We start from the raw sequence: 27,899 nt of genomic DNA on the forward strand, positions 1-27,899 counted from the left end.
AATATGTGGATCTAGGAAGTCCAATTGTCAAGACACATATAAATGGAATTGAAATTCCAAACACATTGATTGACTTAGGGGCAGCAAAAAACATTATGAGTAGACAAACTATGGAAAAGCTTAAATTTCATAACCTTCTTTACACACCTACCTTACTACAACTTGCAAATAGATCAGTAATCAAACCAGATGGTGTGCTAGAATACATTTCAGTCTCCTTAGATTCTTAGGGATATCCTATTGATTTCATGATTTTAACTCCCAAGAATAATTTAGGAGGACACCCACTCATTAGGAAGACCTTGGCTGGCCACAACTGGTGCTTTTATCAGTTGTAGATCTAGTGACATGTACATTTCTGATGGTAATTCAACAAAGAAATTTACTTTGTATCCTCCAACAAAAGAAATTACAGGAATAGATGACAAGGAATGGATCGATGATGAAGATGTTATTCAACCTATCTTTACTATATCAGAAATTAGTGAAGATAGTCAAATTTTGAACACATTGGAAACTTTTGAAACATCTTCAGAATATGATCATGCACAATTCCAGGAAAAATTTAATGTTGAATAATTTTCATCTAGGCAGATGTCTCTCTATTCTATGGAAGAGTTTGGTAGCTCTACAATTGAAGTTTTTCCAGGTAGGACATTGAACATAAACAAAAAATTAGAGAAACTACAACAAGAAGAGCTAACCAAAATATTACAAAAGAATTCTGCTGCATTTGCATGGGAGTATAACGACATGAAAGGTATTGATCCTAAGACTTGTATCCATCATATATATATTGATGAAAATACTAGACTAATCAGACAACCTCAAAGAAGAATGAATCCAAATCTTAGGGAGATTGTGAAAGAAGAGCTCCAAAAATTACTCAATGTAAACTTCATTTACCCAATCTCAAATAGCCAATGGGTTTATCCTTTGGTAATTGTGCCTAAAGAGAATGATAAATGGAGGGTGTGCATTGATTACCAATAATTGAATAAAGAAACCTTGAAATATCACTTTCCTTTGCACTTTATAGATCAGATATTAGATACATTAACAGGTAAAAAGTATTTCTCATTCTTCGATGGTTTTAGTGGTTATAATCAAATTCAAGTAGCACCTGAGGATCAGGATAAAACCAAATTTACTTTTCCATGGGGGAATTTTGCCTACCAAGTACTTCCTCTTGGGTTATGTAATGCACCGGCAACATTCCAAAGAGAAATACTAGGAATTTTCGCTGATTTAATACATGATTGTGTAGAGGTATATATGGATGATTTTACAGTCTATGGTAACACATTTGAAGAAACTCTAGAAAATTTGGAAAAATTCCTTAAAATATGTAAAGAAACAAACCTTTCACTAAGCCATGAAAAATGATTTATAATGTTTACAGAAGGTATTGTTTTAGGACATCATATTTCAGGAGATGGGATTAAAGTAGACAACTCAAAAGTTGAAGTCATCTCTAAGTTACCAATTCCAAATTGCCAAAAACATGTTAGAAGTTTTCTAGGATTTATAAGATATGATAGAAGGTTTATAGAAAACATTACCAAAGTAACATCTCTGCTCCTCAAATTGCTTACACAAGATTGTTAATTCAAGTGGAATCCTGATTGCCAACTAGCATTTCAAGCCTTAAAAGCAAAAATATCTGAAGCACCTATCTTAAGAGGACCAAATTGGAAACTTCCTTTCCATGTTTGTACAAATGCTTTAGATACAGCTCTAGGAGCTATATTGGGACAAAAATATTTGATCCTTACTCCATTTAATACACAAGTAAAAATTTGACTCCGACTGAGTTGAATTATAATGTGACTGGAAAACGAATTCTTAGCTGTTGTTCATGCAATTAACAAGTTCAGACACTATATAACAGGATATGAAACTTTTGTTCATACATATCACTCTGCAATTAGATATTTGATGAATAAACCTATTACTAATGGCAGAGTTACAATATGGATTTTACTTTTGCAAGAATTAGATATTAATGTGCTAGATAGACCTGGAAAACAAAACATAATTGCTGATTTCTTGTCCAGAATTCAAAATATCAAAGAAGACTCTCTGGTTGAGCATAAGTTTCCTGATGAATATCTATTTGTAGTAACTACTTAAACACCTTGGTTTGTAGATGTTACTAATTACTTAGTTACAGGGAAGTTATCTTCACATTTATTTCCTAAAGAGAAAAGAAAGATTATTCAAGATAGTGCAAGATATTCATGGATCACTAACGAATTGTATAATACAAGGCCAGATCTTATGATCAGAAGGTGTGTTAGGGAAGATGAAATGCCTGATATTCTCAAAGAATGTCATGATGATCCATGTGATGGACACTTTGCCGACAAAAGTACAACCTATAATATCCTTTCTTTAGGATATTATTGGCCATCCATCTTCAAATATGCTAAAGAATATGTTAGAATGTGCAACAGCTACAAAAGGGTAGGGAAACTTTCCCCCTGAATTGAAATGCCATTACAACCTCAGGTACTCATTGAACCCTTTGAAAAATGGGCTTTAGACTTTATTGGACCTATTAATCCTCCGTCCAAGCAGAAAAAGTATATATTGTTATGAACTGATTATGTCACCAAATGGGTAGAAGCCAAAGCATTTCTTTTTGCTAATGAAAAATCTGTAGTTAGTTTTCTTTTGAGGATATTTTTACTTGCTTTGGTGTTAATTGTGACAGATTAGGGAGCTAAATTCACATCCAACATTATGAAGAGGCTTATGGAAGAGTACAAGATCAAGCATAGGAAATCCACTCCCTATCATCCACAGGCAAATGGTCAAGTGGAGTCTACAAATAGAGTGATTGAAGGAATCCTCACCAAGACTGTAACAGTCCAAAAATAAATATCTAATTAACTATCTTAATTAGCATTAAATTTAAATCAGAGTGGCACTTACTTGTGGTAGAAGTAGGCTTACCGCAACAAGGTTTTGGGGGACGAATCTCCACCCAACCGTAGGCTCAATTGTGCAACGTCTTGCTACAACTGGCCACCCCCGAGCCCTCCGTCAACATACTACTGCCAGTGACTCCTAGGTCTTAGTATACCATTCTCCCAAGAGAATGAAAGACAGAATCTTGGAAAGATGGAATGCAAGAATGCCTCTCATCTTCCTCACCATCTATTAAATAGAACAAAACATTGGAAGGGGAACCACATGCACACACTCCATGTGTCTGCATGCAACTTTTTTCTTGTTTTATTTCTTTACTTTTCTTTTGATTTTTAGCTTTCTTGTTTTATTTCCTTCTTTTTGATAGTTTTCTTGTTTTATTTCTATTTATTCTTATTTAGAGCTTTAATATGGTTATTACTATTTTTATTTTTATTATTTATTTATTTTTATATAATTTTTAATATCATTTATTATTTAACACTTATGATTTATTATTTTTATTATTTATTATTAAGTGATTTATTTATTATTATTCATTATTTTTATTGTTAATTATTATTTTTGTATTTTTTTATTATTATTTATTATTTATTATTTATTATTATTTATTATTTATTATTAAGGGGAGGGATATTACATACTCTCCCACTTTAAGGAACTTCGTCCCGAAGTTAAGTTGAATTATTTATTACTTATTATTTTTATTATTTATTATTTATTATTTATTAACTTCATGTTGCCAACACCCTTTGCTGAACTATTATAACCAGCAGGCATCGAAAGTCCCCAACACCCCGGGAAATCTCAAGGAATCTCTGTCCTTTTTCCCACTTTCGGCACCAGGCTAAGCCTGACCCGGTCTGTATCCTAGTCCAAGGCTGGCCCCAAGGCTCGCGCCTGACTCAGACCTCATCTGCCCCAAGGCAGGCATCCGATCCGGTACTCAATGACCCCGGGCATCTGGCAAGGCTGGCCCACTCCCTCCACAACTACTAAGGCGCACAGCCCCAGGCATCGAAGTCCTTTACATCCCTTCCAGACTTCGGCATCCCAATCCAATAACAGGCACCAAGCCTAGAACATCAGGCACTTGGCCTCCTCAAGATGGTCCCATAGCTCTTCTAGAGCTATCCATCAAGAGCTATACACAAGACAAAGGAACCACTGGCATATGTAGTGTTGATTGAGTTTGTCCCCAGCCCATATGGTGTTACTTATTCTCCCTCGTGCGTATGGGCTCGCACAAGATCATCAAATAACCCGGCCCTCTCGGCCCATTTGTGGAGTCCTGTGAATCATCACACCTCAACATGAAACCCATGCATTAGCTATACCATCATAGTATCATAGAAAATAATCCACATGCCAAGTCTTGCATGTCATCATGTAACATTCATCATTGTTAATCTTAAAATTATGAATAATAACGAACTACATGCTCATGCATGTCATAAATTTTTTACAGAACTATCACATGCTTCACCTCATGAAATACCATCAACATATTTGCAATAAAAATATATCATGACTTCACATAATAAATGAACCACATGTCAATAAACCTCATATTATAGCATCATAATTCCTATGCCACGTTATGCATATCATATCCATCATGAGTTTTCAACATTAAATACCTATCATCACGTAGTAAATGAATATGTCAATATACCTTGACATAACATCATAATGCCTCATCATAAGTATACATCATCACTATTGTAACCAGTATATAAATATGAACCACGTGGGCATGATCACCCTCATACCATCATATTATGAATCATCATCAATATGAGAAACATCTCAATACTTATCAAATATAGAATAATACTCTATAAGCATTCTTATCATGATTCATTAGAAAAATGAATTTCATTTACTTTACAAACATTCAACTAGGAACTAAGATTATTCAACATCCATCTAGGATTTATGTTATCTCATCAATGTTATTAGTGTGATGTTTTCATCAAGACACCAATCATTTCCACTTCTTTCAACTAAGAAGTTGACCATTTACACCATAGGTATAATTATCTAAATACATTGTTAAATTTCACATGAACCTCATCACCTTGAGTCTTAATCTCTCGTCATATTTTCTTCCTTCCCCAAGGAAATTCTGGTGAAATTGATTGTTAAGATATTACTAGTTATACAATCATTATTTAAATCATCTATCTCAAAATTAAAATCCCTTGGTTTTACATCCATTTACCCTGTTTTACCGATTCCAATATCGCTATATGCAATTGCATATAAACACTAGGTCATCATGATTTAATTTTATATCATGCTTAATTTACTTGCATGAGGGTTTGTTGATCCATGTTGACTTCTACATACATCACTTAACAATTATCATTTTCATTCAAAAAAATTCTCTTATCTTGTCAAGTTACTATCTCAATACCATTTGATTGCTTTATCGAAAATTCACCCTTCTTCAAGTTCGACAAGAGATTCTTGCTCATTAAATAGTATCTTTATTTTAGATTTTGAAACAGTTGGAAACACTACTACCATCATTGTCCATGAAACATTTAAATGTGTGGTGTTCTATGGAAACAACCTCTTTTAATGCTATGGGAACAAAACTTCTTCACATTTTTAAACTATGTAGATCATCACTATGACCATTACCAATCATGTTTCTCAGTCCACTCATCAATACTCTTAAAAGAACTTTCTTCTTGATAGAACATCCATTCACTTCCTCCTACCAGATATTCATAGATATATTTTTATTTTTCTCCTAGTCTTAATTTCCTAATATTCCATGTCTATTAGCTTCAAAAATGGAAATTTCTTCACTTCATTCTATTTATTAAATTGACTTTAATTGTGGTTTCTTCTCCTTCTCTCCTATAGCATTGATATCCTTGGAAATGTTGTTACTATTTCCAACTTGGGTAATACATAAAATCTCTTGATCATACCTCTTGTTATCCATAATTCATTCATATAGTTAGTCACCTATGAAATATTTACAATGTGGTTCTCCCATTGTTATAGATGTTGTTATGCGCACAACTTATCTTCTCCAATCATTCTATTTATCATACCTTACAGGTTCCTTAAAATAACCTTCATTATTACCCTGATTTTTCAACTTCATTAGTTGATTGCCAACACTTTCTTCTTTATGTGCATCATCCTTAGATAGACCTTATAGTGATACCTTTAGAGTACCAAGTCATGATTATACCAAACTCTTCCATTATGTTTTAAAATAGGTTGTCTCTCTTTATTGATTTCTTACCCCTGTTGTGATACTTCTTCTCTACCGTCTTAATATCTGATCGAAGTTGGCCATAATCACATGAACTATCATTAGCAAGTTTCTCCTTTCCATTTCTCTTTAGACATCTTTATCCACTATATGCAATTAAACTTGAATCACGAAACCTCATGTAACATTAAACTGAAATCCAAGTTTGTACAATTTTCCATTGAGAATAAAATAGTACATGAGCAGATACATGTAATCTGAATGGCAATGGCAGTGCAAAATTAAATTTATTAGAAGATCATATTGAGAGAGTTGTGTTCTTGTAATAATAGACTAGAGAAATGCCAAGCAACTGTTATTGCTAAAGGACAATGAGAACAGCAATCCAACCCAAATAATTAGTGAATAGTATGATCAACATTCAAGGAATGTTATCTTTGTGTTTTTAGATCAGATTGAACAATAAAATAATGAACATATGCTAGTGAACAATGATCATCTAAAGGTAATAAGATATCAGAGTTTATCCATTGTGAATTGGAACAGATTTCACTATTTTAGAGCACTTTAATTGGTGACAAATTTCAACTTCAATTATCCAAATACTTCAAGTGCTATGTAAACTGTGTTGTAAAATGAACCAGTGGTGAGTAGTTACACCAGCATTAAAGAATTTTAAGAAAGAAAAACATGCCAGCATATCATTTCAATAGTGCAATGATAGCAAAACACTATAATCAGTCACTCAATATCCAGACTCATCACTGAAGAAGCATAAAATAAGAGCCAAAATACTTAGATTATTGTTGTGATAATTATGCAGTGAATTTTTAACCAGGTATGTATTAACCATGCCAAATTTATTCAACAAAGTTTTGAAGATTCTTGATTCATTTCAATTTATTGTTTTATATATTTTTCCCCTACTGCTCAGCATGCAATCAGACCATTGCCAAATTTGAAACTGTGTGATTGATCATGCAAATTATCAACAATCACTAATTTGTAGTATTAAAACTTAGAGAATTGTCTGAACATAAAAATCAAAATTCCAATGAGTAAAGCTTAAGAATATTAGTGGCAGTATTGTTTTAAGAAGGTACTTGAATTCTGAAAGAAAATTCACCATGACTTTTGAAATGATATGTCACACCAATATTAAGTCTATAGATTCATAACCTTATGTGCTAGGATAAATTGAAATTATGTGTTGTAGAGTGAAATATTGTGAGTATTTGTTTAAGCAATCATAACTTATGTTAGAAGAATTAAATGGACTGCTTTTAACAAAATAAATCGTTTAAACAAATTTATTGAATGTATCTTGAGATTCTTATGGCTATTAAATGAATACTCTAAGGAAATTTAAGAAATCAAATAAGCAAAGAAATATTCCGCACCATAAAGAAGAGACACCGCCACCCGACCCAGAACCGGATCGGATGACTGGGAAGGTTATCCCTCCCCAACACAAAATAAAATCATTTTATTAATTATATGGCCTGCCTGCAAGCGCACCTGCGAAGGCAACGCCATCCTTCAAATTAAAATACATTTTAGCCATAATAATTTGTCGGATAAGACATAAAATTGCCTGCATAAGACATAAGACATAAGATTGTAAGCTTGCGGCCATGGCTATGCGTGTTCCTGCAAATTCCATTGTTCTTTTTGACAACAATGTCGAGAAATCTGCACACACTATAAGGTCAATAGTGCCATTTACATAGTCAATAGTAACCCCCACTAATTGAGCATCTACTTAAATCATGTCAGAATTCTAGCTTGGATACAATCTTGCTCAATAAAAGACTGTCTTAAATGAAATGTCATAAAATTACTTGAAATGAAGTCATAAATGTACGTACCACATTTGGTGATACTACCTTATTTATTAAGAAGATGACCAATTCACCATTCTTGTTTATAACTCCATCTATATTCACTCATATAAAATTAATATTTACAAATTTTATAATAAATTTATTTTATTATCTCGCTTTACTATTTTTTTTTTTTAATTATTTCTTATTAAGATAATTCCAGATCTTCACCAATCTCAATATGCAATGAAAAAGCAATCAACTTAAGTATTTGAAATACCGCCATCAAAATGATAAAAACTTATTAAACCTAAACACTTTTTATCTCGTAAATAACTCTATAAAATTTGTAAAAAAAAAAAAAAAATCTCATACACTAATTTACACTAATTTGGTTGCTCCTTAAAATTCCATAATAATAAAAATAATTATTCGATTTATATAATTATTACACGAACCACCATAAATTTACATCCCTTACCTATGTTGCTAAAGTAGTAAGACACGTCATAGATAATAAAGCCATAACTCCACTACAGAAATGCCAGCGCAGACAGTTAGCAACTATCGTGAAGTCTACGACTCCGAAGGGTAATATCTCAAAACGTGGGAACTTGGAACACTAAATTATTATTGACCGAGGTTGGTAATGCTCAAAGGAAAAATATCTATATAAGGGCCTCTCTGTCCCTCACTTCCAACCATAATTCAGCTCGCTCTCTTGTTTCTAGTAAAATATTTCAGCTATCAAGTTCTGTATCTGACAATGGGTGAGTCACTTCATTTGCGAAGTGATGTTAAATCTTATTTGCTGATACGTTTTTCATTTCTTTTGATCTTTAATTGTTTTTTTCTTTCCTGTTTGTCGCGGCATCGCTATGTCCAGGAAATTTTAGACGGCCTTCAGAATTCAAGGCCAAAATTAGCTCTGATGGCTACACATCAAAAGAAATATTGAGAAAGCTCAGAGATGCCATTTACATATTACCATAATCAGCCTTGGAGATTTCAGAAAAGTTCCTATAATAAGAGCGACGAGAAATGTATTTAGAAATGTTACTAGTGGAAGATTTGATGGCAATAGAGAGATACCACGAGCGGGAATTGATGTTATGGTTGAGAATACAGTCGGTATAAGTATATTCTCCCCAATAACGTAATAATAGTTAATTGTATTAATGCTTTCAAGCAAGGTCAAATAACATAAGCATTTTTTTTTTTTTTGTAATTAATTCATATCATTGCATAAGATAAGAACGGTCCCTAAAGGAGATGTGATAGATCAGTGGGCAGTATATCCGAGTAGTTCTGGAAATCATGACAGCAATGACAAAACTTAGAAATGACAAAATTTAGAACTCAATTCCCCATCACATTTAATTATTTAAAAAAAATGATTTACACGTGGTGTTGTTTAACTATTAGATTCTTTTGGAGATTTTGGTCAGAATACTGTGAAATTGTTTTTGGGTCAAAACTACATTTTTGTTATTTAAACTGGTTTTTTTTTTTTTTTTACTCTATAAATCCAATATCTGAAAAAAAAAATCATAAGACTCTCGGATTGTGGAGAGTTCACAAGTCAAAATATTTTACAAAAATCTAATGCCCAAAGTTTAAAACAAAACCCTAAATTCTAAATTTAAAAATGTGTGCCCCGCCTCAGTAAGCATGTTGCTTAGAAAAACAGTGCCCAGCTTAGAGACTAGAAACACTTTAAACTCGTGCTTTTCAAAATTTAGACGTTGTCCTAATTCTATATAAAACAATCTCTTGAAACCGAGATCTGGAAAAGTATTCCAAAATGAGAGCTAAACTGGAAAAGTTTTAAAGCTGGTGCATGCGTAATGTAAGCATGCATGCACCCTGTACTACAGCTACTCGGTCTTCTAAAACTGCCTCCATCCACATAGCGGTAATGCTGCATAAAACTCGAGGTCGTGGAACTGCGGTAGCGTGGAACTTACATTACTTCAAATATGCATCAGAGTTAAAACAGATACAGACGAGTTACATGAAATTCTTCTATGAAAGCTGGGAATACTAACATGTGGCCCTGCACCCCGAGGGGAAAAGAGTCGTCTTCCTTCCGAAACATATCTATTCTAGCTTTGACGTGAAGTGCCATATAGCTTTCAAATGCTTGCAATACACTCTAAAAAAAAACGGTTGAAATGACTAATCGGTAGAAGAAAATTGTCAAACAAGTCAAGAAACCTATTAAAACTATACATTATCAACTATATAATTATTTATTTAATCAATTATTAACAAAGACAACCTACTACTGTAGCTCTTCCATACTTCATTTAAGATAGATGAACTAACTGTTTTCGCATCTAATTGGTTATACAGGCCAGACACATGCCTGGAATTTTTAGGCCCTCAATAAAACTTTTGTTATGAAATAATACCTGGGTTATTTGCCTGCTTTCATGATTGCCTCGCAAGAGAGTTATACTTGCTGGATGTCTTCTGATAGCGATTCGCACTTAGTGCTCTGCCCTTGAAGCGTTCATCCTTTTGAATGGAGATTGTTGGCTTTGTTTCACTGAAACACCTATACTTCAGAAATGCTATCCGCTCTGTTTTGCACGGGCTCGCTCTAGGTGGTTAATTTCATAAACAAACTACATATAAAAACAACAAAGAGACAACACAAACATGCAAAAAAATCCGCATACTCAACGAAGAACAAACACACAGACAAAACAAAGGGAGCGTTCCACATATTCAATCAGAACACACCATATATATACACTGCTCCATCCCATCTTTTCCCTCTCGATTTTACCTTTAGACAACAGTCAATTTTTACTAATTCTGGATCTTGGAGATTAGATTCTTGAAATTTGACATGAAAAACCGATTCCAGCCAATGAAAACAAAATCTGCTAATATTGGAAATTACTCATAAGAATGGCTTTAAAAATGAACACCATCAAAATATAACTACGCAGTTAGCATGTGCTGAATAAAAAAAAATTCGTGTATAGGGAGGGTTTGTAGAACATGCTGCTTTCGTGGAAGCAACCATTCTGTAACTTTCAAAACAAGTCAAGTTAAAAATCCCAACAAATTTTTTTTTTTTTTTTTCTAAGATGCCCATAGGCCCTAAGGGTTGAGCCAAAGCTCTGATACCATATGTAACAGTCCAAAAATAAATATCTAATTAACTATCTTAATTAGCATTAAATTTAAATCAGAGTGGCACTTACTTGTGGTAGAAGTAGGCTTACCGCAACAAGGTTTTGGGGGACGACTCTCCACCCAACCGTAGGCTCAATTGTGCAACGTCTTGCTACAACTGGACACCCCCGAGCCCTCCGTCAACATACTACTGCAAGTGACTCCTAGGTCTTAGTATACCATTCTCCCAAGAGAATGAAAGACAGAATCTTGGAAAGATGGAATGCAAGAATGCCTCTCATCTTCCTCACCATCTATTAAATAGAACAAAACATTGGAAGGGGAACCACATGCACACACTCCATGTGTATGCATGCAACTTTTTTCTTGTTTTATTTCTTTACTTTTCTTTTGATTTTTAGCTTTCTTGTTTTATTTCCTTCTTTTTGATAGTTTTCTTGTTTTATTTCTATTTATTCTTATTTAGAGCTTTAATATGGTTATTACTATTTTTATTTTTATTATTTTTATTATTTATTTCTTTTTATATAATTTTTAATATCATTTATTATTTAACACTTATGATTTATTATTTTTATTATTTATTATTAAGTGATTTATTTATTATTATTCATTATTTTTATTGTTAATTATTATTTTTGTATTATTTTTATTATTATTTATTATTTATTATTAAGGGGAGGGATATTACAAAGACTGTGCATCTACATAGAAGAGATTGGGCAGAAAGGATTCCTGAAGCCTTGTTGGCCTATAGAAATACATAGAGGAACACAACAGGACATACATCCTATGAACTTGTTTATGGAAAGCAAGTCGTGTTCCCCATAGAGTTCCAAGTCAAAACTTCCAAGATGGTAGTCTAGTCGGGGATGGATTTATCAAAAGCTCAAAAGCATATACTGGAGTAATTAAATGAACTTGATGAAATCATACAAGAGGTTGTTCAAAGAACTAGTCAAATTCAGCAACAGAGGGCTAAGTGGCACGACAAATACATCAAGAACAAAAGGTTTCAAGAGGGAGATTGGCCACTATTATTTGATTCAAAGTTTAAAGGTTTTCAAGGAAAGTTGCAAACTCATTGGCGTGGGCCATATGAGATTGAAATTTTTTTTAGTAATGGAATAGTAAGAATCAGAACAATAGATGAGAATCAAACTCCTCTCCTTGTGGATGGTCATAGGTTGAAACTTTATCAAAAACCAATCTCAAAGGAGGATTTCATCAAGATCTTTCAAAATAATTCTAAAATGAAGTTGTTGAAGGAGAATCATTCTTCTCCACCAACTTAGTCTTTGTTCTTTTCATCATATCTAACAAAAAAAAAAATTGTATAAGATTGAAAACTAATCACTGATTTTCATACTTATATAAAAAATATAGGTTGAAAATCGGAAGACTCTAACACCCTATATTTTCCAAAAAATGGTGACTAATTATATATTCTGAAAAATTCATTTTTTTTTTCATTTCATTCTATTTTACTTCTGCAAGTTTCACTTCACTCCACTACCATATTCCACCAATAAATATTTCTTCTCTAGCATTTCTTCCATCTCCATTTTTCATTTTTTTTTCCATTTTGTCATATTTTCACCCACACATCCATCCCCATTTCATTCATTCATAAAGTCACATTTTATTCTCTGTTTCGCATTCCACAGTTGTTCTCACATTCTACAATTGTTCCCATTCCGTAGCTAATCCTATTCTGCAGCCAATCTAACTCTGCAGCAACATTTTGATCATCAATTCAAGAATAAAGAGGCCAGTTCATAACAAATTTCATATGCAGATAATGGAGGAGAAAACAACTTTTGAAGACATATCAACATCTAAGCACATGCAGAAGTAAACAATAAAACATTAGCAAGTGGAAGGTATGGTTCTAGAGGTAAAAACAAAAACTTATTTCAAATAGCAATACAAAACATAAGTTATATAACTCGTTTAATCACACTACTCCTTTATTTATCATTGTGAGATTTGATTTCCATGATGATTCCACCACACCTTCCAACTTTAATGCCTAACGGTCTAATTATGCAATCTTTGTTCTTGACTTGTACTTAATTGTACTTCTCCAGCACACTTGTTAAATGGTTAGATTCATGACATAACCCATTTGAATACGACTCTTCAAAACCCTATTGTTCATTCATTACACTGAGTTTCTCTCTTATATTTCTGCAACCTTCTTGTGTATACAAACACTCTGTTACATTGAGCACACAGTCACTCTGATTTTGAATTCTCTGTGTATAGTAGTCACTCTGTTTTTCACATAGTTTACATGTGCATCCATTCCATTTTATATATCTTTTTCGCACTCTGTTTTCATGTATTTCATGTATACACCTTCTCTGTTTTCATATACCCTGTATGCAAAACCATTTTATTTCATGCTCATAGTCTCTGTCATTTCATCCCTATATCCATAGCTATCTTTGCTTCCATACACCAGTTGTTCCATTGTCGTATACACAGTCTTCTTTACGCAGCCACTTCATTTCAGACAATGAAGGGAATTTTGAAGAATAGCAGAGAAAAGAAGTGATGGGTCTCATCGTCAGAACATAAACTATAGGAGTGAAGTACATGGAAGGTTATCCTTAGTTGAAAGGAATGTTGAAGAAAGCTGGTTGGCTGAGTTTCATTGAAAAATATGATGGTCACAATAAAGAAATCACCAAGTCATTTTTCAGATCGTTTGATGGGATGGACATGGAGATTGGTGACATAAAGTTTACATTGACCGAGTCATTTATTGTTGAAGAAACCGAGCTACTAAGAGTAAGAGAGAGGTGGTACAAGAATAAAGAATTCCATGATGAAACTTGGAAAGTCATTCTCCAAAGTCCAGGTATGGACACGTAAATTTTTAGGAGAGGAATTCCCATCTCTGCACATAAGGATAAATTGAGTAGCATGTTATTAATTTTGCAAAAATTTATTACATGCAAGGGAATATTTGGTTCCATGTATGTATATCACATAAGGCTGTTGATGAATTTTCTTGAAAATGGAATCCTCAATCTCCCTTTTTTCCTATTGAATAGTTTGAGGAGAATGGCCACTACTGTTGAGAAGAAAATGGAAGCCATAGAAACCAATATTTATCACCATGGTCTAGTAAAAAATTTAGTTGAATATCACTTAAAGAGTGTAGGAGACACATGGAAGAACTTTTTGATCAAATTTTTTTTCCAAGATGCACCAAAATTGCTTGAGCAAAGTTCTGTGAAAAGAAGTAGGAGAAAGAAAACCAATCTCACCATTCAAAATACTCCTGAAACTTTAGCTCAGAAAAACAGTGAAGAAGAGCCCATCATTGAAACATTAACAGAGATCGGAAAGTAGACAAAATGGATGAGAAAGATGAAAGAAAAAGTTGAGGAAATCCATAAAATACTCTTGAACCTTCATCAGAGTGTGAACAATTACTTTATGAGAGCTTAGTCAGCATTAGGGATCAGTTCAAGAAAGAGAAGGAGAAGGGGAAAAGAAGACAGGTTAAAGAGGAAGAAATCATAGGTTCCCAAATTTTGAGGAGAAGTTATAGACTCAAGGGCAAAGTGAAGAAAGCAAAATCAAAAGAGACTCAATTCATAGATTTTGGGGAAAGAAATCCAAGTTAGTCCCAAGACAATATCTCATGTGAGTAGAGACCATAGCACTCACCTCAACAAAACTTTGAAAGTAGCCCAAAGAGAACCTCTCCAGGAATTGATCCAATCCAACAACGGATTTATGATTATATTGAGTCACTAGAGAAAAATAATACATCACTGAATCAAGTAACTTCATCCAACCCTAAGAAGCCAACCAAATCACACAAGACTTTGACTAGCTCACGTAAGCAGGAAATCTATGAGCTAGAGGTTTTAAATAGGCACATCCAGAGGGAAAATGAAGCCTTAAAAGAACAAAACAAGTTGGATAAGATTATCCATGATAAAACTATGCTTCATTTGGTTCTATGGCACAATAAGAACAAAAAACTAAAAAGGAAAGACAAGAAGCTAAACTGGGCTCTCATTAACCTCAAGTATAGATTTCTCATGAGGAAGCCTAGGATGGCAGCTGCAGCAAAGAAAATCAAGAAGAGGTTGGACTTTTTGGCTGAAGTCTCAAACAAAATACAGTAGGAGGAGGGAGTTCACAATTTTAATTTCATGGGGACATTCAATAGTCTCGCAATGGGGGGATGAGTTCCAAAACTGCCTTTCCCTTAAACAACTTTCTCATCCTTCTTTCTTTGATTTTCGATGAAAAATGCATCCTTATCATCAAAAACCATTACACATTGCCTCAAGGAGTGTATTTCAATGATTTACAATTTATATTTCTATGTTTTCTATTTGGATAGGTTTTTGTCTTTCAGCTATGGAACACAACCACATTCTGTAGCTAATTGGTTATTCCATAGCCATCTCCATGCTTTTGTAGGTTACAGGTGTTAAGATAGGAAAGGCACCACATGGCTAGCTTGGAAAACATCAGAGCACAGATTGTATCCTATCCATCTAGCCTAGATCGATGAGGAGGACTTCAGTAAAAGGGAATTCAACTATAGAAACCTATGGCAAATAAGACTTTGTTTTGCACACGTTTCTCAGTGATCGGATTCGAAGAAGTCTCCTGAGGCCAAAAACTTCATATGCCACCTACGCAAATGGAATCAAACAAGACACTACCATAGATTTATGTTTCCAAGCAACCCGGGACAAGAATTCTGCATACTGGCCTATCTACCTATTTTGCTGTAGCTAATTTCTCTCTTCAAAATAGTTGTATATTTTTCCATAAATACCAGTGTGTAGAACGCAGAACAAGTTCAAGTTTTTTCTTATGTAATAGTTTAGATTTCCACTTTGTAGTTGGAAGAACTCACTTCTCTGTTTTAATATAAAGACTCTGTTTCCAATGGATACCTGAAGCATTGTTGGTGTATTGATTGAGTGCTTATAATATGAGACCTTCGTAGAGGGCCCCTTCATGGTCAAGGGTACATTTTATTTCTGTTTTGTCTTTCATAGTTCAATTGTAAATTCACTATGTTTTTCCATAATGTTTATAATCGTTTTCTAACTCTATTTATAATGCATCTTGTGTCATCTTTTCACTAACTCAGAGTGGTTTTATCTCAGCGCAAAATAGTTCTTTGGTTTTCACTACTTTCTAGTTCCTTGCAATTAGCTTTAAGCTGATGTCAGTAGCATAAATTGATTCATTTAATTTGTTGTTCATTAGTGTTTTTTTTATTATTTTGAATTAAGTTGTCCAATGCCATTTTCTTATTAGTTTAGTAACTCATGTTATAAATGAATATTTCCAAAAGCCTTTCAGTTGATGGTTAATCTTAAAACTAAGTGGTGAAATGTTTCAATTCTAAATGAGTTTTTCTCTGCATTTTTATGTTTACTTTTCTTAGAATTATGAAGAATGAAATCTCTCAAAATGCTATCACAAGGAGGTAGTTCTCCCTAAATTGTGTATTAGAGTGAAAAAATACTTCATTTAGCCTTGCTTTCATAATAGAATAGTTGCAACTTCATTTTCAATTATAGTTTTTCACTTAGTTTAGCTGCAATTCCATCTTTAGTTGTTCATCAATTTTTTGATTCTGTAATAGGTTAGAGAGTAGTGGTAATCTTATTTTCAATATTTCATTTTTGGTTTATCATAGATAGCTACAATCTCATTTGTCATTTAAGCTTTGGTTTTGTAATTGAGTAGGTAGTAGTTTTAAGTCCTTTTAGTTTATGTTTTTGAAACAATCATAATAGCAAGAAGAGAAGCTATGTTTTCATTTTCTTCTTTAAAACTTTACTTCCAAATCCGGCTTAAAGAACTTTTAGCTCTCATTTCATTTCTCTAGATTCTCAGCAGCAGTAGATCAAGATTATGTAGATTACTTTGCAGAACATTAGGAATCAAAAGTGCAAAACCTCAAAAAAAACATAAACTAAAAAATAGTGAGGTAAGAAGGGTTATCTAGCACATATAGTGCACTACACTTCATCATTTTACAATACTCAGATTGATAATTTATGTAGCAATTTAGGAAACTAAATTGACTGAACAAAGACAATAGTCATAATCTCTTCTTGATTCAGTATATGCAACTACTGATTGATTTCCTACATGATTTTTCATCTTACATGGTCATGGCTTAATGTTTCTTGACATGTTAAGTAGGTTGAATTACAATTTGTCTATTATCACAATCGTTGTTTGTTGTTTACATGTTTCAGGTGTTTGAAGAAGGAAGTGGGAGATAGCTGGAGTGAGCAAGCAAGGACATCATCAAATGGGATAAGCGTACTAAGAGGTAGGCCCTATTATTGATTCCAACCTAAGGAAATATTCCATAGAATGCATCAATTGTGGCTATACCCATTATTGTGCTAGAGGAATTGTTTGTGTCTGCGGTCATAATTTTACTTCACCATAGTAGTAGTTGAAAAAGCATCAATTTACTTGCCAATATATGTGAACACTCAAATTTTTATAGAAAAGGATTCAACACTAACATGGTTGTAGGACAGGTAGCAGTGGCGTAAGGTAACAATCAAGTAAAAGATGAAAGAAAGAGAAAGTTTATGACACAATAAATGGAGAAAAAATCTATAGAGTGAAATCATATTCAATATTCATGCAGGAAGCTTTGGTAGTAGAAGAAAAACAAAGTAGAGGGCACAAACAACAAAGCAGAGGAAGAGAGAAAAGCAAAGCTTGGAGGTAGAAGAACTGAGATCACAACAAGGAGAACAAGAATCGAAGGAAGTATGGGAGCTAAGGAAGAAATAACAGAAAGAGAAGTAGAAGCAGGAAGAAAAACAAAGGAAATATGCAATGAAAAATCAAACATTGCCAATACAGGTTGATGAGTCAGAACAACCAACATCTAAGGAAGAGAGTTAACAGATACAAGTTCCATCCCCAATTCTAAACACAAGAACCAAGTCGGCTAGAGATCGATGAGTAAATGGAGAAGCTAAGATGAGAAGTCACTAGGGAAGACTTGGAGATGAGCGTACATAACATGCAGAATTACATTGGTGGTACCATCATGGTCAACACCATGTTGCACGTGCTTCAGAATGTGTTGGACATAGATTCCAAGACCATATACATAGATGCTATGGAGGAAAGAGTCTGCTATCAGAAAGACACCATCAAGATATTTGGAGACATCATCACGTAGTACCAAGATTAGCATCACTATGTGACCAAGAAGCACCAAATGGAGGTTGTCAAGTTGGTCTTTCCCCAAACTTCGAAGTCATAGTGTTTTGTCTTGTTAGGTTGTCTCTATCCTATTTTGTTTCACAATGGTACATGTGGAAGATGTAAAATTATTTGTAAATTTGATATAAGTGAAACTCCAAGTGTCATTAGTGGAATTTGAAAGGTCATCATGTTATAAAGAAGTGGAAGAGTCATGAGGAAATTCAAAGAGTCACAAAGGGGAATGTCAAGGGTCACCCCACCCTTTGGTATAAATAGAACCTCATAACTCATAGAACATGTTTTTGGGAACCAAGTTTTTTTCTAGGCTTAGGGTTAGAAAAGGCTTGGGAGTATTGTGACGAGCCTTGGTGGAGTAGGTTTTCTTGACTGTAATGTTCCACTATTGGGGTGAGTGGTTGTTAATGGTGTATGTATGGATGGAACTTTCACTTATAATAATAATATCAGAGTTAGCACTCTTTCATGCATATGTTGTTATTGTAGTTGGCCTATTTTGTTTTCTTTATCAATGTATGTCATTTAACTTACATATTTTCTTATGAACTATCATATGCAATTGTATGAACATTGTTGAATTTTTGTTGTTGGATAAACCCGTCACTTCGATTTGTGGATTATTCCACATTTCAGCTTGCGATGTCATTCCACTCATGTGTTCCATTCAAGTTGCATACTATTAAATTCTTCTAAGGTGCACACTTCCTTTTCCCCTTCATGTGTTAGAACCCCCATGTATCGCACTTGACTCTCCACAAGCTCACACAATTTCTCTCACCCAAAGTTATCTTACTTAACTCTGCACACTACCATGGTCAAGGCATTTCACTACCACCCACTGTTGGGAATCCTACTCCAAATGGTTTGAGGTCTAATTTGGAGGTCTTATCAGGGAGATACCCTAAACGTTGGCTAGTCCAACACCACCAATAGGTTCTTTGTTGTCCGGGAGCATGTACCGTGGGGGAAAAATACTTTCACTAGTTACTTTGTCCTATAGTAGTTATATGTTGGTGTGAAGCCATACCTTCACCAAAAATCCATTCATCATAAATCCTATATGGGAGGAACATAAGGTTGATCAATGGATTATGCTTCCTATGACCCATTTAACCAACTTCACAATCCATTTTTATCTTTTATTGATCTACTGGATTTGGCTAAGTTGATTAATGACCCCATCATACATGGTTTGTTGTGGTCACCTATTCCTACAAAATTTCCTTCTGATATACCCAAATTTGAAGTAAATCCTAGAGATAATCCATCCACTCATATCATTATGTATCATCTATGGCATCCATCCAACTATTTAGTAGACAATTACATTAACATCGCCTTTTCCAATGGGCGTTAACCAGGGATGCCACAAAATGGTACATTGAATTGGATACAACATCCTATGGTGACTTTTCCTATTTAGCTTATACATTCTTGACACACTTCTAGCTACCGACAAGTTATGATATCGATTATGACCTCTTGTATAAATGTAAACAAGATGATGCCACACTTATTTCTGACCATATCCATGAGTGGCATCACTGCAAGAGGTTGGTTAGGACCAAGATTCTTGATGATATTTTACTTAAATGGTTCATTTGATCTCTAAGACCTCATATTTCCAAGGATGTGTCTATGTTCAGAGTTGTTAATGAGGAAAAAGTTATTATAGTTTCCCAACAACTCGATCTAATTTATCTGTAGTCAGGCATGCTATATGAAGTTATTCCTAATTCTGTTAGGCCTTCCAATGACCCATTGAAACCTACTCTTGGGCCACACATTGATGGTGTGATTTGGTATATTTACGATTCTATGAGCCAACTTGCTGCTCAACTTGGGTAGTTAATCTTTACATTGCAATGGCCTAATAAGTGTGTCTAGATCTACTAAAGTATTATCTTCTCTTGTTGTCCATCGATGTTCTTACAGTGAATTCCACACAACTTAAGAACCAAAAAACTAGTAGTAAAAAGAATAAAAATAATAAAAAGAAAAATAAAACTTCTTAGGAAATCCAACAAAACCCTCAGAATCACAGAGGGGGCACTAGTGAGCAACATTGAAAGATTAAATTCCCTTGTAAAATTTATCAAAGTGAACATCTCACTCATGAATTCCCTTGGATGGATGAAGTTCATAGGCTCCTTGCACCACCGCAATATACCCAACAACATATTTATTTAACTCATCCATTTCCTACACAACCTCAGCAAAAAATGGTTTAACAACCTCCTCCACCTCTGCAAGGGAGCAATGAGGGGAAATTTTCTTGTCCTACCCGTAGTTCATCTATCTTAATGTGCAAAGAATATGTGAATGTGACCATGCAAACTAATTCTTATGATGTTCTCGAGTCAAGTTCTTCTCCTAGAAACTCAACCACTCCACCTACTTCCACTGGACCTCTCACGCTAGATAAGCCTTTCAAACCACTTTATCACCCCCCCAAGGGTGTCATATGTAAGGAAACACATGATCCCTTTGCCCAGGATGCTCAACATTATAGTATTGTTGAAGATATTACCCAAGCTCCTTCTTCCATGCCTGTCCTGGAGGTTTTCTAAAGTTGTCCTCAAAAGCGCAAGGCCTTGTTGTTTATGCTTGGTGGAGTAGATCTATTTGAATCAAGCCTTATTGTGTTTAATTTTGATAAGGCTTCTACTCAACTTTCCCACTAGATTTCCTTTCATATTCTTGTGTGTGTCTTCCATAAGAATATTCATCACACTTTGGCAGATGAAGGATCTTCCACTTCTGTCATGTCAGCATCATGCTGGAAAGATCTAGGCTCTTCAATGCTTGCTATGTCCAATACCACCCTTTAGGCATTTGATGGGCATAAATTTGTACGTAAGGGGGTTCTTCCCAAGTTTTCCATTGAGTTAAGATGAAAAATTGTCTATGTTGATGTTGGAGTCATTGATGCTCCTTTGGATTACAACTTACTCCTTAGCCATATTTGGTTCTATTCCATGACCGTTGTTGTCTCATCCATATTCCATTTATTTTTATTTCATCATGAAGGAAATATGGTTACCATTAATCAACGTTATTATTTCGTGTGATAGACCCAACTTTCCACTACGGGGACTACGATCCCACTTGTTGGAAATCACCATGGTTAATATGAGAGTGTTGGTGCAGGCTTGTTTAAAAGCTCATCTCTTATTGGGGTAATTACCACCATCTGAGATTCCTTCCTCCTCTTCTAAAACTCCTATGTATATGATCTCTTCTAGCACGTATGGACCGCATAGATCTCCTAATCCTTGGGTGTTGTTGCTTGATCCTATGGAAGTTGATCAAGCTAGTGAGAATCCTCTGCCACCTATTATGGAAGATACTTCCTCTCTGATAGTCCCGTCAGTACCTCCTGACGCTTATCAGAAACTCCATCCCAATATATAATATGACCAAGTTCCTTTTCCCACACGGGTTTCCCCCCCACATGTTTCACATGACTCCCTCATTGTGAACCTCCCTAGTTAGACAACTTGGAGGCCATGGAGTTATCCATTGTCGATCATAGGGAGTTTATGCCTCTTCTTTCATCTAGTCTCCCCAAATTAGAACACGTAGAGCTTGGAAAATTAAACCTTGAATTCACTCTAAGGGAACCTCCTCTGTGTTCCTTGGAAATTCCACCCATGGCCCGAGTCAAATTCAACTCCTTTCCACCTTTTCAAGAGCCTCTTATACCCTCTTTATGTCTTGATTCTCCCTTATGTCTGTGGATTAATTTTGATAATGTGACTATGTTAGAATGTCCATGACATGGTCAACCTTTCTAGATTGGGCAGTTTGACTTCCATTCGAATGTCCCCACATTAGTGAGCCATATGGTCCCTTTACCCTTCATGAGTTCACATATAGAAATCATTTGGCCTTTGTGTTGGCATTATGATACAGGTGTTTTCCTTGATGGCAACTCACTTAGAGGTATGATACAAGTGTTGTCTGTGGTGGCAAATCAATCAGAGGATAGATCTTAGTACAACAGGTCAAGAGAGAGGTATACACAGGTTAACTTTGATTAAAGTGCGTATACATGCGGGTGAGCAAAAAGAAAGGCACGTATACTTACCTACGCAGGTTCACAGAAGGAAAGGCGCATACATGTTGGAAATCTAAGTTTTGGTCTGTGGTATTTGGTCCATGGTATTTTGGTATTGGTCTGAGAGTTGACCCTAGGTATTGGGTCCAAGGTATTGGTTCTACATGGTTTTGGACCATAGTATTGAGAGAATCCTAAAACTATATAAGGAGAAGATCATTAGGCCAAGGGGGTAAGTGTGTGATGAATATCTAATGAAGTGTGAGATCTAGTATACCGGTTATGGGTTTGAAATGCTTGGTTGGATCTGAATCAAGGAGGCACCTATGCATTTGATAAAGGTTGATGGACCGGGATATTGAAGACTAAAATGTATTATCATTATATGGTATGATCATGAATAGATCTGAATACTGACGCATGTTTTATCCTTTATATCTTATGGTCTGGGTATATCTAAAGTTGGTAATTGCAGCGAAGGTATAAGTAATTATCTTCAGATCTGTACGCGGGTTGTCTCTAGTGAAAGTGCATGTACACGCTGTTTTGACATAGTTAAGTAGCGTATACATTATGAGAGCTGATATTTCAGGTTGTGGTTGTTGCAGAGTTCTGGGCTCTGGTCTGTGTTCTGGTAATTGTGTTTTGATGACCGGGTTTCAGTGATTCAGTATTGGGCGATTCAGAGATTGATGATGCAGGTATAGTTGACGATTGTATTGCAGTGGTGATTGTCTTTTATTTATGGATCTAGTATGAAAATTTATGAAACGTGGTCCCGGGAAGAAAAGAGAAGGTTGTAGCCTTCTGTAGGCCAACACCTATGAACTAGTACATCAACTAGTACAAGAGCTAAGGGGGTTGTAGCTCCCTTCCAGGAGAGTCTGGAGAATGATAGAAGGTTGTAGCCTTCTACAGGTAGAAGCCTGTGTATTGGTATAAGATTTCACTAGTACATAGCCATTGTAAAAAAAAGTTTCTAATTAAAAGAAGATAGAGAAGAATTGTAGCAAGTGGATTTCACGCACATTGGGTTTCCACCTTACATCTTGGTGTTCCTGTGTGTTGCTTATGTGTGATGATCTGCTTTGCTTTACTGCTCTTGTTTACTGTTCATATGGTTAATAATGTTCTGATGCACTCATTAAGAATCAACTAACTGAATCATAATTTTACTGGATATACACTTGTTGCATTACACACAGTTGCATATACACGTGGTTTTCCTTAACTGAAGTAGCGTATATGAGTCTGAATATGGAAATGAAAAAGTTATATTCATTTGATAATACTGATTCACCCCCCCCCCCCCCCCCCCCCTCTTAGTATTATTTCCAACAATTGGTATCAGTGTAGGTACTTTAGAAGAAGCTTGATCGCTTGAAGGAAAGATCCATCAGAATGGGTAATCAAGAAAGAGAGGCATCCATCAAGCCACCAATCTTTGATGGGAGCAACTTTGTCTACTGGAAGATAAGAACCACAACATATTTACAATCGCTTGGAATGGATGTTTGGGGAATTGTGGAAGGAGGATACACATATCCATCAGCAATTCCTACAGATACAACAGAGAGAAAGAAATATGAACTCAATGCTAAAGCTGTTACTGTCTTATTGGGAAGTTTGTCACAATCAGAATTTGTCAAGGTCATGCATTTCAAATCAGCCAAAGAAATATGGGAAAAAATCATTCTAAGCTACGAAGGAGATGAACAAGTAAAATGAGCAAAGCTTCAAACTCTCAGAATACGGTATGAAAATATTAAGATGCATAGTAATGAAAGCATAGCTAATTAGTTTCTGCGTATAGATGAGATTGTCAATTGTATGAGAAATCTGGGTGAAGAAATTAAGGAGGTTGTCTTAGTTGAAAAGGTTTTAAGATCCCCATCTACTAAATTTGAATCCAAAGTGTCTGCCATAGAAGAAAAGGAGGATCTGCAAAAAATCACTATGACGCAACTTCACGGAATCTTAACTGCTTTTGAGATGAGAAAAGGAGGACCATCAGATATGGGAGAAGTCACATTCGAAGTGTTAGCAAATGAATCATGATACATTTCAGAAGGAGAAGATGAGGTAAATTTTGTCAAGAATCTTGAATGGGGATCTAGAAGGTTTGAAGGTAAGCTACCTTTCAAATGCTTTTCATGTGGTAGAGTTGGTCACTATGTTGCTAGATGCCCTCATAACAAAGGAAAGATGTCTAAAGAAGTTAATAGAAGTTATTATGTCCATGATAAAAGTAATGACTCATCCAATAGTGATGAAGACATTATACTTCTCATGGCATATGAAAATAAGAACGTAGAACCAGAAGAAGTTACCAAATTAAAAGAACAATTGGAGTCAGTAACCAGAGTAAGGGAGCAATTGCAGGATGTAGTAAAAGATCAAAGCATAACAATTCAGAGACTTGAATCGAAGATCCTTTCTCTAAAAGAAGATCTTAAATAATCAAAGAAGCAGAATGAAGAAGCTCTTGAATAACAAGAACAGGAAGTGATCGAATTAAGGCATCAAGTGGAAGAAGTAAGAAAAGATGAAGAAAACATAAGGAAGTAGTATCTGGAAAAGGAAGAACAACACTAGGTTAAGGTAAATATCTTAAAAAGTAAATTAGAAAAAAAGGACAAACTGTTACGATTTCAAGATAGTACTAAGATTTTGGATGACATTCTTGGTAGTCAAATATCCCCTACTATCAAAACTGGTCTTGGCTTTATGAATCTATTGAAGGTGAATCTAGATCACAAGGTGAGGCAAGGAACTCTAATGAAAATTCTGAAATGCTCAACAAGGAGATGAGAGAACAACCTCATCAATAGACAAGGAAAGAAATTCCTCAAAGAAAATCCCTTACTCCTAACTATGGAAGTGATAGATGATTATTTTCTCCATTCAATAATGTTGAATGTTATGTTTGTCATAATCTTGGACATGTTGCAGCCAAATGTAGAAGTAGAATGGTTCAAGACCATCACACAGAAAGATCATCACATTCGAGGTACTTCAAAGGATATTGTTTTGCTTGCAATATGTTTGGCCACAAAGAAATTGATTGCAATAGAAGGAACATGAAACATGTAAGATGTTATGCATGTAACAAGTTTGGACATAAAGCAAGGGAATGCAGGAGCAAAATTCAAACTCCAGAGCAAGAGGATTATACATCATCACAATTCCAGGTATTGAAGAAAACAGAATTAGAGACAGAAAGGTGTGACATAACTCAGTTAGCTAACATAACAGACACAGGGGAAATTGAAGGTGTAGATCTTTAGTATTCGATCTTGCATACGCTGATATAATAAAGGTAAGTCACGTATATAAGTGAATCATAGGCTGCATAGTCATGTATATGGAGCTCTAAAGAAAAGCAATAGAACAAACTCAGGAAATGGTATATGATGGTTGGCACAGGCTCAGGGGGAGCATATGCTTTGAATAATGTATTGTTGGCATTATGGTTAGAAGTCCTTGGTAATGATGCTTATTGACACATCTTGCTACTGATTTTTGATTAACCAAGACAATGGATTACAGGTTAAGATGCTTATGGTGTAGATCATATGGTGTATGATAGTCGCCGATAACGATCATGGTCTTGTTTAGGTCCTTAGTATTTGAAAGTTCATTTGATGTATTTTGTTACCCCACTATGCATGGGATGGATGATGTAATGGTTCTTGTTGATGAGTCATGTATAAACATTTGGTATATCCCAACTTGGTTGGGTGGATGAGTCTAAAAATGGCGTATTCCTACTTGGTTAGGAGATTGATGTATAAAGTCATGTTATGCTTTTGCAGACCTTGCATGTGCTTAGGGGGAGCATGGACGAATTGGTACATCTTGGCATATACAAAGGGGGAGCTCAATCAGAGATTTTAGTAGGTACTTAGGGGGAGTATCGACAGTAGAGGGAGAAAACTTCTTGGTCTACCCTTTGCCCTTGATGTCAAATGGGGAGAATGACTTGGTATGGTGGTTGCCATCAAGTCCAAAAGGGGAGATTTTTGGCATTATGATACAGGTGTTGTCCTTGATGGCAACTCACTCAGAGGTATGATACAGGTGTTGTCTTTGGTGGCAAATCAATCAGAGGACAGATCTTAGTACAACAAGTCAAGAGAGAGGTATACACAGGATAACCTTGATTAAAGTGCATATACACGCGGGTGAGTAGAAAAAAGGCACGTATATGTACATAGACAAGTTAACAGAAGGAAAGCCGCATACATGTTGGAAATCTAAGTTTTGGTTGTGGTATTTGGTCCATGGTACTTCAGTATTGGTCTGTGGTATTTGGTCCGATGTGTTGACCCCAGGTATTGGGTCCAAGGTATTGGTTCTACATGGTTTTCGACCATGGTATTGAGAGAAGCCTAAACCTATATAAGGAGAAAATCATTAGGCCAAGGGGGTAAGTGTGTGATGAATATCTGATGAAGTGTGAGATCTAGTATACTGGTTATGGGTTTGAAATGCTTGGCTCGATCTGAATCAAGGAGGCACCTATGCATTTGATAAAGGTTGATGGACCGGGATATTGAAGACTAAAATGTATTATCATTATATGGTATGATCATGAATAGATCTGAATACTGACGCATGTTTTATCATTTATATCTTATGGTCTGGGTATATCTGAAGTTGGTAATTACAACGAAGGTATAAGTAATTATCTTCAGATCTGTACGTGGGTTCTCGCTCGTGAAAGTGCGTGTACATGTTGTTTTGACACAGTCGAGTAGCGTATACATTATGAGAGCTGATATTTCAGGTTGTGGTTGTTGCAGAGTTCTGGGCTCTGGTCTATGTTTTGGTAATTGTGTTTTGATGACAGGGTTTCAGTGATTCAGTATTCGGTGATTCAGAGGTTGATGATGCAGGTATAGTTGACGATTGTATTGCAGTGGTGATTGTTTTTTATTTATGGATCCAGTATGAAAATTTATGAAACATGGTCCCTGGAAGAAAAGAGAAGGTTGTGGCCTTCTGTAGGCCAGCACCTACGAACTAGTACATCAACTAGTGCAAGAGCTAAGGGGGTTGTAGCTCCCTTCCAGGAGAGTCTGGAGAATGAGAGAAGGTTCTAGCCTTCTGCAGGTAGAAGCCTGCATATTGGTATAAGACTGCACTAGTACATAACCATTGTAAAAAAAAGTTTCTAATTAAAAGAAGATAGAGATGAATTGCAGTAGGTGGTTTTCACCCACATTGGGTTTCCACCTTACATCTTGGTGTTCATGTGTGTTGCTTATGTGTGATGATCTGCTCTGCTTTACTGCTCCTGTTTACTGTTCATATGGTTAATAATGTTTTGATGAACTCATTAAGAACCAACTAACTAAATCATAGGTTTACTGGATATACGCTTGTTGCATTACACACAGTTGCGTATACATGCAGTTTGCCTTAACTGAGGTAG

This window comes from Pinus tabuliformis, chromosome 9 (genome assembly GCF_031772625.1).
Source record: "Pinus tabuliformis cultivar Carrire ecotype Pingquan chromosome 9, CPIR1, whole genome shotgun sequence".
NCBI classification, from domain to species: domain Eukaryota; kingdom Viridiplantae; phylum Streptophyta; class Pinopsida; order Pinales; family Pinaceae; genus Pinus; species Pinus tabuliformis.